This window comes from Microtus pennsylvanicus, chromosome 12 (genome assembly GCF_037038515.1).
Source record: "Microtus pennsylvanicus isolate mMicPen1 chromosome 12, mMicPen1.hap1, whole genome shotgun sequence".
Lineage (NCBI taxonomy): Eukaryota > Metazoa > Chordata > Mammalia > Rodentia > Cricetidae > Microtus > Microtus pennsylvanicus.
In genome coordinates, this window is record NC_134590.1 from 26,217,806 (window position 1) to 26,233,723 (window position 15,918).

The window sequence follows — 15,918 nt, forward strand, 5'->3', positions numbered from 1 at the left end:
AGACAGTGTGTTTTAAGTTCTCTGTTTCATAGCAGGAGGATAGTGGATTTCTCTGCATTTTTCCATCTTGCCCCCTTTCCTTTTCCATCTCAGTTTTCTACCTTTTGTTTTTGACCACATTGATACTCTAAAAGCTGAATGCAGTATCCCTCACTTAACTTCCATTTCCATCCTCCAGCTCCTCCCCATCCTCTCCCATGTCCCTCTCCCAATATCATCTCCTTGTTTCATTAGAATTTCTAGTGCCTATAAAGGCTTTGTAAGAGAAAAAACTGTGTGCGAGTGTGTGTATACACATATACATTCATACATATACATTTATTTAAAATTTATATTGGTTGCTTTTGATAACTTTGTGACTTTAGAAAATAGACAAGTTAGTCAGTGACCAGTTTAAGAAGTCAGAGGTCTCCATGACAGTTTTACAGAAGACATTGTCTAGTTGGCTTCAGAAAGCTTGTGCTAGGAAGCGGGCCCCAGTCTGTTTATTGTTGTAACAGAATTGGAAAGGAGAGTAAATGTGTGTCTTTCTGTGTCTGTTAGGGCCCTAATGAGGAAAGAGTATGACCTAAGAATTTGGAGCCCTGCAGTTCCTGATGAAGTCTTTGTCCAACCCTAGAGAAGCATTTCCTTTGCTTTAACAGAATATAACATCCTCCCCCCACACCACAGGCCATCGCCTAAATACTGCCATGGTCCCAGGCAAAGACGAGATCTGTTTAATGACGTCCCTTCTCAAGATCAGTTTCCATTTGCTTCTTGTTGCCTTCTGCCCGACAACTATCATCAGCAACTTTGCACAGCCTGAGAGATTTGCAATTTCTCTTCTGGCAAGACCTATTGTACATGCAAAATGGTTTATAAGGCTTAAATAATAAATATAAGGAGAAACCAGAGAAACAGGTGTGGGAATGTTTTGAAAAATGTTGACCTGAACAAAAACTTGGGAAGAAGGAAAGTTACTGATATGAGAGGTTACTATTGATAATCGGTGATTTGCAAATATTTTTCACAGTATGTAAACTTTTTCTGCATAGTCTTAATAGAGTCTTTTGTGGAACAAAACTTTACATATTGATGAAGTCTAATTTATCAGTTTTTTTTTGTTTGTTTGTGGATCATGTATTTGAAGTTAAGCTGAAAAATTGCACCAAGTTCTAGGTCCCTATGATTTTTCCCTTTTATTTAGTTCAGTTGTCTGCATTTGAATGCATGATATACCTGGGGGCTGGTGAGATGGTTTAGTGGCTAAGAGCTCTTCCAGAGGACTAGAGTTCAATTCCTAGTACTTCTTTGAGTGACTTGTAACCATCTCCAGCTTAGCGTGCTTTTCCTGGTGCATGGACATGACTTACCACCCCCCCCCACATAAATAAATATAACTTTAAATGTATATAAAGTTTGAAGATCAGGTCAGGGGTTTCTTGATGAGGTTTCCTTGATTTGCCTATGGTTTTATGGTTTCTATACTGTGATGGTCCTTCAAGTTTTTAATCCATTTGAAGCTGCCCTACACTGAAATCTAGATATTGATGAGGTCTGGCATGTTCATTGTCATATTTCCAATTTCTGAAAAATAGGAGTGCCCCTACAGTTGTTCAGTATTTTAAAAATAGTAATATTGGAGTCAGTGTTATATTTGGAATTTGGTTAGCAGCTGCCTTGTTTGTAGAGTTATTTTTTGTGTCGGTGTAAAACTCAGAAGCTGATTCTGTCAGTTGTTAGGAGAGAGGCCTTTGGAAACTTCTGCAGTCCTTCTAGATCAGTCTTTGAACTCGATGGATTTCACTCAGTAACCTCCAGCCTTTTCTTTGAGCTCAGAGGTGTGGCTCTGTGGGTTTTGTTGTTGTTCTGTTTTTGTCATGTGGTGGATTTCATTATCCGGGTAAACATAGACCAAGGAAGTAGAAATGTAATTGGAGCATAGTCTGCTTCTTTTCTTTGTAGTTTTTATTTAAAAATAGTGAGGTTTTCATTTTTTATAAGGAATATGTATTAGTTAGCTTCCAATTGCCATAACAAAAGAACTGAAAACAAATTTTAAATGAGGAAAGTTATTTTGGTTCCATTTCAGAGGTTTTAGTTCATCATCTGCTTGTTCTGTTGCTGCGGGTCTGTGGGGAGGCAGAGCTTCATGGCAGCAGCAGCGTGTGGAGAGGTTGCTTACCTCATATAGATATGAAAACTGGGAAGAAAGCCTGCTTTTCCAAGGCACACTCCTAGTAACCCGTTTCTTCTAAGCAGCTGCCATCTCCTTATAGCTCATTCAGCTGTGGATTAATTCATTGGTAAGGTTAGCATCCTTATGGCGCAGTTCCTGGGAGTAGCACCACTCCCTGGGACTAAGCCTCTAACACATGAGCCCCAGGAACCATTTTATATCCATGTGATAACAGAATGAAAAATAACTGAAATCCAAATGTGCTCTTTTTTAAAATCAATCTCTGAGATTTTCCCAATTCCCTCTGAAAAATAAGAGCTGTAATTTTCCATTTCCTGTGATGGAGGTTATCTGCAAAAGTCTGAATAGTAGAATAAGAATTATTTGTTAGGTTTTAGACGGAGTAATGATTACCATGTTTTAGTGTTGCCTTAATATTTTACATGTAAATGCAATATCATTTGTCCACTTTCTGTTTCTCTGTTATGCGATAAGCTCCCTGCTACAGCTCTGGTTCACATCAGAGGTCTACCTACTGCCACATTCAGTGTGCTAGCTGCTTACTTCTCTGTGACTCATAAGCTAAGACTGTTTGCTTTTAAAAAAATCTCTTAAGTATAATGTGTGACATATAAAAAGGTGAAATTCAGATTTCAGTGTTGATTTTACTCAGATGGAGCCTCTCTTGTTTTCTGTGGACTGTGTAACTACTTTTAAACTATAGTGACTGTACAGTGGTGGCAACAGGGACTTTAGGACCCTTCTTCAAGACCGTCCTTTGCAGAATACGTTAGCTGACCCCTTACTTCTCTGACAAAACACTTAATAAAAGCAACTCAAGGAAGGAAGGGAGACTTTATTGTGCTTCATAGTTTGAGGGGTACAACGGGGAAGGCAAGGCAGTGGGTCTCTGAGGAAGCTGTCACATTGTGTCTGCAGTCAAGAATCAGAGAGACCAGCATGAATGCTGATGCTCAGCTCACTTTCCCGTTGTCTCTTTTATTCAGTCTAGGACTCACCCCGTGGGACAGCAACATCTACCTTTAGTGTGAGTCTTTGCTTTAGGTGAACCTCTGTGGAAACACCCTTATAGGCACACTCCCAGCTGTGTCTCCTCGTCTCTTCTAAATCCAGTCAAGTTAACAGTGAGGATTAATTACACCCTTGCTCTGTGTTGTAGGAGTATTTGTAGGTCAATTGCTAAGGTTTATAAAGTATAGGAGTAGGGTAAGGTTGACAACTGGAGGTAAGAGTCGGTACCAGCTCTTAGTGACTGACTTAGGCTCTTTTCTATCCTGGGGAGAGTAACCATATTAGGTAGACTAACTTGTGTTTCTTTTTTAAAGTAGGGAATAAATTAAGAGAATATATTCATTAATGAGTGGATATATATATATATATATATATAAAATTAATATAGAAATTTTAAGTTTTTACCATGTTTTAAAGTCGTCTCTATTTTACATGTAAATGCCTGTATGTGTCGTTTACACATTTTCTATTTTTCCATAATGTGTGGTGATAGCTTGTTCATTTTACTTATTAAGTAAAAGAATTGATATCATTTGAAAACCACATAATGACAGTTATTAAAACTAGTACATTAAAGATGAAGGTGCACTGCCCCCTGGATGACTTAAGAGAATGATTTTGAGGAACTAACTGAAGTTAGATACAGGCAGTCCTATACTACTAGAAGAAAGACCAGGATTTTAGTATTTACCTCTGTTGTTCCTCTGGAACACTTGATAGCATCTGGGCATATCCATCTTTCTGAATCCAGTTCCCTTTTTTTTTCAATCTCCAATCGTAACTTTTATTAAATGAAATTAACTCATCACAGAATTGTAAAGCCAGTCATTTTACTACACACCCTTGGGGCATTTAGAAAAAAAATTTCTGGCTGTAGGTGTTTGGGGGTTTGCTACAATTATTCATTGTGCGAGTTTTGCCCTCCATTGATTGATCTCCCACAGCTAGCAATAACTTGGCACATGGTTGACTATTTAAGTATTAGTTGAGTGGAAGAAAAAAGACTGGTTGAGGTTCCATGTCTCTCAGATAGGCACTATCACAGTAATGCCAGCTTCTTCAAAGGTTTGCTTTTGGGGATTTGACGAGTTTTTGTTAACTAGAGTAGCATTTTGATGGAAATAGAAATTTTCTTCAGATCTGTTATTTATAGAATGCTATCAATTCATTGACTAGATTTATTGGTATACTTAATTACATAATATTTTATGAATGCTTTAAATGGCAAGGTGAACTGCTATTTTAAGAATTAATAGCCTCTAAGAAACAGAGGAACTAATTCATTGTAAAGCCTTAGTGCGCGTGCATGTGTGTGTGCACACAAACACAAACACACTCATTTGGAAAATTCATGTAAGTTTTCTGAACTTCCCCTAACTCTGCAACAAATCTCATTTTATAATGGAACTTGTCTACACAGTTTCTTCAACAGTTCAACTTACAGAGTCTTAGTTCACAACATGTAAAGATAGTGTACAGGAGTATTAATGAAGGAGAATTGTTCCAGATTTTGAAAATGATTGGTAAGTGAAAGTAAAAAAAGAGAGCAAACATTTATCCGTCTCCTTCTATACAGATTATGTCCCAGGATTATACAGTTGTAAGATATCTTTAGAGGAATCGCAGCTATCAGAAATGCTACAAAATGACAGGCCTCGTGGATTAATCATCAGTGACTCTGAAGATACTATGGAAAGACTGGTTGTGAAACGTGGGAAATGCATTGGCTAAAGCAGAATCCATAAACCTTTTTAACTGGTGAGAGTCAGGCACTCTGGCTAGGAGACAAAAGTCAACCCTGACAAGTAGGAGTTGGGCTGGGAAGGAAGTCGGCACTGAACAGCTGTGTACGGATGAGTGGAGGGGATACACTACAAATCGGTAGTGAGGACTGTGGGAAAGGCGCTCTCCTCATTTTCTTTCCCCTCCTACCCTGAAACAGGGTTATGGTTTCATTGCCATGGTAGCATATACATTCATCATAAAGGTGAAGGAAAGTGTCTCTGGCCTGAAGAAGTGGGAAAGCTCCTTGGAAGCTGGACCATGATTTGGAAATCCTAAGAAAAGACAACTCTGTGTGTGTGTGTCCAAATCCACAAGGGCCCCAACCACATTCAAGCTACTTGAGTTCAGAACAGAATCCAAAAATCAGAGCCCAGAGAAATGCCCCATAAGATAAACCACAGCTCAGGTTCTGCATACAGATAGTAACCCCTTGCAGTTAAGCCAAAAGCTTTGAGGATTGAACTTTCATGGGGACCGCTGCCCCCGTGTAATGCTACTTAGAACCTGTGGTCTAAACTTAAAGTCATGTTCCCAAGAGAGCCTTACTAGAGCCTACAGTCCCGTGGCCAATATTTGGAGTATCTAGAATGCACTGCAAATTCTTGCCTTAAAAAAGGAAATTTTTAGTCTTTTTAATGGCAAGTAATGGCTTCCTCTGAACCTGTGGAGTGACAAGGCTCAAACTGCACAAAGATCTCTGCAGCCGCTAAGGAGCAATTACGTGAGGAGCACGCAGATGTGTCCACACACACTACTCCAGGAGCAGAGAGCAGCGAGCACAACATGAACCTACATTTCTTAAGGAAACCATGAGAGGAGCCAGAAAATAGAATTATAAGAAAGTCCTTAAACAAGCATTGAGTTAAAACTAAGCACTTGATGTGAATGAAAAAATAGGGTATAGGATTTGCTTCTAATATTGAAAATTTTTCCTGAAAATCAGAACATGAATCAAGTCAAATTTCAGAATTGAAAAATTAATATGTGAAGTATAAATTCACTGTGTGGGCTCAGCTCAATGGAGAGTGACTGGAAAGCGAGAACTTGAGATGCATAGTAGAGATCTGCAGGCTGTATCTTCTCCATGTAGGTTCATGTTGTGCTCGCTGCTCTCTGCTCCTGGAGTAGTGTGTGTGGACACATCTGCGTGCTCCTCACGTAATTGCTCCTTAGCGGCTGCAGAGATCTTTGTGCAGTTTGAGCCTTGTCACTCCACAGGTTCAGAGGAAGCCATTACTTGCCATTAAAAAGACTAAAGACAAATATGTAGAGTAATTATTGGAGTGAAGAGAAAATATTATGGCTCTTATTTTCTAAATAATCTGCAGTTTGGATGCTCACCTTACTAAACCTGGATGGAGGTGGGCGGTCCTTGGACTTCCCACAGGTCAGGGAACCCTGATTGTTCTTCCAGAGGATGAGGGAGAGGGACTTGATCGGGGAGGGAAATGGGAGGCGGTGGCGGGGAGGATGCAGAAATCCTTAATAAATAAATAAATTTAAAAAAATAAACTGCTTATCTGCTTAACTGAAAAAAAAGACTAAAGACAAATATGTAGAGTAATTATTGGAGTGAAGAGAAAATATTATGGCTCTTATTTTCTAAATAATCTGTGGTTCAGAATGTTTACTTAAACTAGTCAGATGGCTGTGAATTTGCTTGGCCTACTTGGTTGTACAAAAGTGATTTGGCACTTAACACAAGTTTTAATAAATCAGGGTAACTGTCATTTTAGTGAAGTGATTATGCTGAAAAATATTCAGAGGACTTTTCAAGCCTTGAAAAAGGGTTTATTTACTGTGGGTGATGTTTTAAGTATAGCCTCGTTGATGGGATGGATATAAACATGGATATGTTGGAGTTAACTGCTGTGGCAGAAGGATAGATGGTGTGTTGTTTTCACTGGCGACATGGAGTTGTATATGTGTGTGTTTCTTATCAGAGTTCCATAAGAGCATGTTCATGCAAGGGTGTAATGTACCTTGAACAAGCATGTGTGTGCCTGTGTGTCTAAGCCTTGTGCTTTAGTAGTAGTGCTGCACAGATCGGATTTCCTAGCAGACCTCCTGAAGATTTGTGCACTGATGAAAGACTGGCCTTCTTTTAGGTTGGTACAGTTTTTTCTCTTTCATCTTTGGTGACCCATTTAAGAAGTCCACAAACATTTGGCTTTTTAAGTTAATGGACTCTTACAAAATTTGTGGATTAGTTAAATTTGGGTATCTGTTTCACACTTAAATCACATCATATCTTTTTAATGTGCATTTAGAAATTAATGTCATTTTTAAAAAAAATATGACATAACAGTGAAGTAGTTTTTTTAGAAGAGAAAAATAGGTTCTCCTATTTATTTGGACACTATACAAACAGGAGACTTAGGTAAAATTTGTAGAGATGTATTTGTTGAATTGTTGAAATGGCCATATGTTTTATTAAGCGAACTTACTACAGGAAGTATCTGTGGTACCGCCACAAGGCTTGATTCATAAACCTGGTTTGGGGTGTGGTTTTAAAGAATATTGCTTGAGTTTTGTATCATACCAGCTAAACTTTAGCTCTACTTTTGATTAATGTTTGTATCAGGAAACAAAATTTGTGGTATCAACAAAATTCTAAGGTAGGTCATGAATCAACACGTTATTAGATTATAAACAAGTTATAGTTTTAATTTATAAATTATAGAAAATTTATAATTTTAGTTTTTACCTTAAGGTTTTGAGTTGTCCTTTGATAATGATAATTAGCAATAATTAAATCAAGCTAAAAGAATTTCCCTCCTTTGAGTGATGTAAATACATAGGAAAATAATTTTTTGCTCATGTGTTTGTTTTTTGGAATAAATAACATGTATTTTATCTTCCTTCTTACATGTAGGTCGAGCTATAGTATTAGACACCAAATTCATAAAAAGATAAAAAGAATACTTCAGCTTTCTAATTAGAAAAAGAATGTGTTTTCATGAAGGGTATTTTAGAATATACAAAAGAAAATGTGAAGACCATTGTCCATAAAGCATCTCAGAAGCCTTCATGTGCTGTAGCTTTGATTTTGTTTTGGTCCCACTCTAAGTACAATTGGACATACAATTTTTTCTAGCTTTACTGTTGTATGAAGGCCGCTTGTTTGTTCTTGGCTGACCAGAACCAAAATAATCGCACAGAACTATATTAATTAAATCACTGCTTGGCCTATTAGCTTATGCATATTTCTAGCTCACTCTTACTTCTTAAATTAACCCATTTCTATTATTTTATATTTTACCCAGAGGTTCATGGCTAACAGCAAGGTTCCACCTTACAGCTTGCGTCTTTCTCCTCTGGTGGTTTCATGGCATCTCCCGACTCAGCCTTCTTCCTCCCAGCATTCAGTTTTCCTCACCTACCTCTGTTCTGCCCCGCTATAGGCCCAAAGCAGCTTCTTTATTCATTAACCAATAAAAACAACACATAGAAAGACCTCCCGCAGCACTTTAGTTTAAGTAATATTTTGGTGATTATAAAACTTATGGTGCTTCTGGTTGTCTGTTTCCCAAAGTGAAATTATCGGGTCAAAGGATCTGTATATTCTCAGATTTTTTATGTACCTGGGTCCCTCCTCCCCCTTTAAAAGTCAGGGTCTGGTGTAACCCAGGCTAGCCTTGAACTTAGTATGTAGCTGAGGGAGGATGCCTTTTATTACTTTTAACCCTCCTGCCTTCACTTCCTGAGTGAGTGTTAGAGTTACAAACATGCACTATCATGCTTGGCTTATTTGGTGTGTTATCAAACTAGGGCTCCATGCTTCATAGGCAAGTGCTAGCAACTGAGCCACGGGTTTTCTTTTAAGAAGAGCAAATTCCTGGCTGAGGCTGTAACTCAGTTACTAGAGTGCTTAGTGAGTAAGCAAGTAAGCATGGCAGCCAGAACTTGAGGCAGCCGGTCCCATTGAAAGCTCTTTGCTCAACTACCTGTTTCTTTTGCATGCAGTCCAGGACCCCAGCCCAGGGGATGCTGCTGCTCACATCATAGTGGGTCTTGGCACCTCAGTCACCCAAATCTCGAGAATCCCTCACAGGAACATCCGGACTTCCTGGGTGAGTCTATATCCTGTGAAAAAAATAATTCGCGCTATCCATCATGGACATAGGACTTTCTCTGTACTTCTGTTTCTCCTTTGGATTTTTGTTAAGAAGGTCGTGCTGTCTTTGTGGAATCACTTTGTAATATCACTGAAGTTCTTTGGGAGAGTTTGAGGAGAAAAGGTGTTAACTCAGTCATGGTTTGATAGAACCAGTGAAGCCAGTTTGGTTTTTCTTTGTGAGTAGTTTTTGGTTATCGGGTCAGTATGTTTATCTGTTTAGATTCCTTTCATCTTTAAACCTTGATAGGTAGTATGTGTGTAGGAGTTTATCCAGTTTTTTGTCTGGTTTGTACTGGTTGTGGTAATGTCTTACAGTACTGTGTCTGTGGCTTCAGTTCAATTGTCTCCTATTTCTGATTTGCTCTATCTGAATCTACTTCATAGAATGGACATAAATTCATTTGATTTTTTTTTAAGGCTTAGCTTTGTTGATTTTGGAGGTGGGTCTTATTTCTGGTTGATGTTTATTTCCTTCCTTCAGCAGACTTGGTTATTTTTCTTTCTGGTTCTTTGAGGTTTCTTAATTTTCCTTTTTCAGAGCTTGATGTTGGACCCAAGACTGTGAGTGCATCAGGCAAGTGCCCTTCAGAGAGCTGCACTCTGGGTGTGGTAGTTTTTATTGTGGGTATTTAAGTACTGCTCTAAAATGTAAAAATTCCTTTACGTTTTGATGTGCTTTTGTTTCTCTCAAAGTACTTGATCACTTCCTTCTTGATTTGGTCTTCAGCTCTTTGGTTATCTAGTAATGTATTGTTAAATTTGCACATTAGCAAAATTCTGTTTTTATTCTATTGTGGTTGGAAAGCATACTTTAGACTTAAACTTGTTAAAGCTTGTTTTATGATCTATCATGTGACTTGTTCTATAGACTTTTCAGTGTATTTGAGAAGAGTGTACATTCTGTGACTGTGAATTTGAAATATTTTTTGTGTGTTCGGTCTGTAATGTAAGTTTGCTTTTATTTTTCATATCAGGATGAACTGTCCATCATTAAAACCTTTAGTTTTGTTTCTCTTCACCCTGCTTTTTTTATTTGGATGCTTTCTTGGTGGGAGTGTACGTCGTAATTGCTGTAGCTTTTGAGTGAAGTGATACTTTCCTGTCATATATAGTATTTATCTTTGTAAGTATGCCCCTGTGTGCCTGTTTTTGTTTGTCACTTCCCTATGTGGAATATTTCTCTCTGTCCTTTCAGTTCTAGCCCATATATACTTTTAAATCTAAAGTGAGGCTTAAGATATTACATGGTTGGATCTTGGCTATTTTGAATTCATTCAGCTATTCTCTGTGTCTCACTTTAGGACAGTTACTCTTACACTCTTAGGTTAGTGTAATCCCTTGTTTTACAGTTCGCTAGTGCTCTTCTTGCTGGTTTCATCTGCATTTATTTTGTTCTCTTTATGTTATTGTGCTTGCACTGTTTTCACATTTCTTTCTGTGTATCCATAGAAATATCTGTTATTGTCATGGATAGTAAATAAAATGTGACAGTCTCTTTAAGCTGAAAACTTGAGTTAGGCGCAGAAATTCAAGTCATTTACTCTTCCTCCTGTTTTACGTTACTGATATCACATCTTACATTTATTTATTTATATTATATGCCCATTAGGATTTTTGTGTAGTTTTTAAAAATATCTATAGTTCAATTTCTGTAGAGAATTAAAAGTGATTTATCTTACTTATAGATTTTTTTCTGTCTTCTCTTCTTTTATTTTATTAAAAAGAGATTTATTTCATATAATATATTTTGAATCTGATTTTCCTCCTCTTAGATTCCCCATACCTTCCTATTGGAATCCACACCCTTTCTGCTCACAGGCATCTAAATAATAATAATAATAACAACAACAACAACAACAACAATAATAGCAAAAACAAACAGAAGAAATTAATAGCCCAAGGGAAAAAAGTACAGCATACACATGAAGATGCAGAGACACATTTTTGTTCACACAAGAATTCCCTAAAAACACAAAACCAGAAGCCAGAACACACACACACATAAAACCTTGTCAAAACCTTATGGGACAGAGACCCTTCAAAATGCTATTGAATTCCTTCTGTATTGGCCATCTCCTGCTAGGCATGGGACTTGGCTTTATGTCCCCAGACTCGGTTGGAGAGAACTGTCATTTTCGAATGGTTATCAACTGAACCATAGCTTCTGGGTTTGGGGTGGGGGCTTCTGTACACTTCTCCTCTCCGCTCTGGCACCCCATCTGTTGAAGACTTGTGCAGACCCTGTGCCTGTTGCCGTGGCCTCCGTGAGGTTATATGTCCATCAGCCACTGTGTTTAAAAGGCCTTGTTTCCTTGGTGTTATTCATCTACTCTGCCTCGGACACTCTTTCCACCTCTTCCTCAGGGTTCCGTGAGCCCTGAGGGGAGGGGTTTCATGGAGACATTTCGTTTAGGACTGAGAATTCCAAAGTCTTTCGTTTTCTCTTCACATTGTCTGCCTATGGGTCTCTGTATTTCTTTTCATCTGCTGCAGCAGGAAACTTCTCTGATGATGGCTAAGCAAGACACTGATCTCTGAGTATATGAGTGTATATGAGTAGAACATTGATAAAAGTCATTTTGTGGATATATTCCTTTAGAAAAAGAGTAGTATTTGGTTTTCCCCTAGGCTCCTGGCCTTATTTGTAGTTTTAAAACTATTTTTTATGGAATCAGTTTATAGAATTTCAATTTTATTGTTCATTTTTATAACGAAGTTCTAAATCTTCTATGTTTAAGAATTAGTTAAAATGTTTTTGTGTTAAAACTGTATATAAGTTGAATAGAGTTAACGTTTCTTTCTTGTTTAAATAGGGTTCTGATTGTCAGTCATACAGAGGAAGGCCTTGAGCACGTGGATTTTGGAGAATCCGTTCTAAAAGTGTAAAAAGTGCAAAAGGTAAAGGCATCTTATAGTGTTCTATTGTATTGATTTTTCCCTGAAAAAAATGTGTAAAAGGACTTAGAAATTACTTGGCATGCTCATTTGAGGAAAGCATTATTTAAAAAATTTTGCTTTTGTGCTAAGTCCAACTCATTTGGCAGACAGTAGTTACTGTTTATGTATTACTTTAATTAATGATTATGTGATGGTTAATAAGACTGCAGCTATCTCTGTCTCATGAAGATTGCATTTTAAAGGAAGACAAGCAGTACACAAACCATTAGTGGTACCAAAAGAATTAAAATGGACAGTAGATTGGGGTGGCTTTAGTAGAGTTAGCCAGAGACAGCTGTGTTGAAAATGTGTTGTGAGTGAAATGGCGGGTGCTGAGCCATGTGTTGCTCTGAAAGAAAAAAGAAATTACATTGGCAGGAGGAAAAGAATGACCGGGTGTTTAAAGAACAGAGTGTAAATGTGGCTGGTGTGTGCCCTAGGTACTGCAGAGCAGACATGAAGATCAGCCTGCAAAAAAGGAAATGAGGAGTAAAGCAGATGGCGAGAAAGCAGTCAGGTGTTCCGAGAACTCTGTTCTATTCTGGACACCCCGGAAACCTATAGAAGAGTGTGGTGCTGGGGAGATGGCTCACTGGGCAGAGTGCTGGCTGTGCAAGCATGAGGGCTAGCCTGAGCTCACAACCCTAGCTCTCACATAAAAACAGACAAACAAACAAACAAACAAAAAACTGTTGTGGCATTGTATACCTGTAAGCCCAGCACTTGTAGGTGGAAACAGGTGATTCTCCAGAACTCCCTGGCCAGATTAGCTAAATTGGTGAACTTCAGGTTCAGTCAGTCTCTGTTTCAAAATGTTAGCTAGAGAACAATAGAAGAAAACATGGTGTCAAACTCTGGTTTACACATGTACATGCCTTGCACTTACATGTGCATATACATAACATAACTACATAGTATACACCCACACAAACTACAGCTATGTCAAAAAGACATTGTGATACCAGATGTGGTAGCACATGCCTATTTTGGAGACAGGGAAAGGATCCAAAATTTGAGGCCAGCCTGGGTCCTGTGATAATTTGCCATTGGGCAGCGGGACGGGGGGTGGGGGTGGGGGTGGGGGGAGCGTCTATATTTAAGGCTTCGAAGTTGAAAATAATAGAGTAAGAAAATGTATTTAGGAATTATTGCCATAAAGAAGTGCTTGAGTGTTTTGCATTCAGTTACCTATGAAATGTATTCAGCCATGGTACGCACTGATAGTTATCATAGGAAGTGTATTCAGCTCTAGTTCACACTGATAGTTATCATAGGAAGTGTATTCAGCCCTAGTTCACACTGATAGTTATCATAGGAAGTGTATTCAGCTCTAGTTCACACTGATAGTTATCATAGGAAGTGTATTCAGCCCTAGTTCACACTGATAGTTATCATGGGAAGTGTATTCAGCCCTGGTTCACACTGATAGTTATCATAGGAAGTGTATTCAGCCCCAGTTCACACTGATAGTTATCATAGGAAATGTATTCAGCCCTAGTACATGCTGATAGTTACCATAGGAGAAGCGATGTCATTAAAATGAATACAAAAGCTGAAAATGTTCTGCAGTAGAGAAGAAGAAATGATTAAGTCAGTATAGAAATGATGGCTACATCACATCCACCAAGGGATTGTCTAGAGAATCAAGGAAGCAGCCTCTGCATTTAGCAATACAGTGTTTGTAAATACAGATAAGCGATCCAGTGGATGCTCCAGGAGTCCAACAGTAAGAGTGACAAGAAAGAGTGAGGACATCAAGACTGCAATGGCAAACAGCTCAGCTGAATTTCACGCCTTGAAATCTCCTTAAAGCCAGTGTGTTAGCTCTCTTGTCCCTGTGGTGCACTGCCCAGCGTAAGCTACTGTAAGACAGACTTCTTGATTATTATTTTGGATTCTGGGTTCAGTAAACCATGGTTATTTGCTTTTGGGTTTCTGGGCTCATTGTGAAGTTGACAATTGAGAGTAATTAATTGCACATTGCAGGAACATGAAACAGAAGAGAAGGCAGGACACAGGAAGAGGTCAGAGCAAGACAGCCTAGGATCTGGCTGCCATTGACCTACTTCTGCTCACAAAGCCTCACCTCCTGCCTTTTATGACCTGTCAATAATACCTTTGTATCATGAGTCAGTCAGAGCATCAATCTGCTCATTATGTTAGAACCCTTAGGATATATTTGACTCTAGATACCCTGGAGACACACCCAGAGATTTACTTCATTAATCCCTTAGATTAGTGGCTCTAAACCTGTGATCACAACCCTTTTGGTGGTCTAATGACTCTTTGACAGGGTACCTAAGACCATCGAAAAATGCCGATATTTACATTATGTTTTATAACTATCAAAATTACAGTTACAAAGTAGCAAAAAAAAAATTATTGTTGAGGGTCACTATGAGGAACTATACTACAAGTTGCAGAATCAGGAAGGTTGAGATCCACTGTCTTAGATGTTTCTTAATCCAGTAAAGTTGACCAAGATTAACCAGTCACAGCTAAATACAGAAAAATAGTTTTGCAATTGATAGACATTCACAAGGACAGAGAGAATGGGAGAGAAAAAAAAATGGACCTCGAGAAGCTAAAGGAAGTGTGGTAAGTTTCTTAAACTAGAAATGGAGATCTGAGGAACTTCTTGTCACCAGAGAGCCTCTGAAATCGCCATGAATTTCAAAGCTCTCTTTTATTTCTGGAAATAAAAGTGATGGTGGTATTAAACAGTAATTAATTGCACATATACTGGAGAGATTTCTTTCTTCTGACTCTGAAATGTGTGTAGTTGCTCCTGATATTCCCAGAAGTCTGATTATTCTTTAGTAAGTGTAAAATAAGTAAGAGCTAAATAAAATAAAATAAATAAAAGCAATGTGTGAAGAGTAAAGAGAAAAGTTAAAAATTGAATAAACTGATCAAGCTGTCTTTTATCCTTCATATTCAAATAATATTTCAAAAAAATCAAGGAATCAGAAAAAGTAAATAGGGAATGATGTAAGAAACCTGGCTTGAATGACATAAATTATAGCCTACCGAATGACTGTTACAGCTAGAAAAATAAGTAGAAAATGGGGTACATTACCATTAACTTTTAGAACAGAGGGTTGTTTTCAGGGTGAAAGAAGTCAGTCACATAAGAAAGGATTAATAATCAGAGCAGCATTGGACTTGTGATATCATTTCTCTTTTAACAAGCAAAAATTAAATTAAGTAAATAAAAAATGGTGACATCATGTGTTGGTCAGCGTTCGGTCACCTTGACAAAACACCCAAAATAAACACATTTTTAAAAGGAGGAAGGGTTAGCTTGGCTCATTGTTTCAGGGGGTTCAGTCTCCAGCCACTTGATGTCATTGCTTGTGGTGAGCCTGGACATCATGTGGTAAAGCTGCTCACTTTGTGGTACCCAGAAAAGATACTAGGGTACTGATAACTTCATTCCTTCAACATTTTACCTTCTGACATAGCTAGGAACTAAACGTTCATCATGTGTCATTTGAGATCAAACCATGTCACCTAGGGTGAGAAAAGAGCTTCACTAGAGACCTAGGGAATCATCAGGATGATACTGAATACTGATCCCAAGATGACAGACATTGTAAGAATAGATTAGCAAGTTCTGGGGGAAACAGTTGGGAAATGGCGAGAAGTATATTTAGATAGTCATGAGTTTGTAGTAAATCAGCAACAAGTATGTGTAAAACCAGATAAGCGGTAAAGGGAAAAAGCCATTACACACTTTTCCTCCTGCTGTGATAAAACACTGTGACCAAGGCAACTTGTGAAAGAAAGCATTTTATTGGGTTTACAGTTCATGGTGGCTGCAGGAATAGCTTAGAACTCACATCTCAAACCACAAACGGGAGTAGGGAATGGCAGGAAGCTT

General features: G+C 38.2%; 1 protein-coding gene across 8 annotated transcripts in view; it reads left to right on the plus strand.

Annotated features, from left to right (window-relative positions):
• The window catches only part of Clock (clock circadian regulator), an 82,280-nt gene that overhangs the window by 13,224 nt on the left and 53,138 nt on the right, over nucleotides 1-15,918 (plus strand). For 7 of the 8 annotated variants that reach the window (XM_075942961.1, XM_075942962.1, XM_075942965.1 and 4 more), the window contains exons 3-4: nucleotides 8,945-9,051; nucleotides 11,912-11,996. The gene's annotated coding sequence lies outside the window, so the exon portion shown is untranslated. The remainder of the gene's footprint in view (nucleotides 1-8,944; nucleotides 9,052-11,911; nucleotides 11,997-15,918) is intronic. The other variant, XM_075942964.1, reaches the window with a different exon arrangement.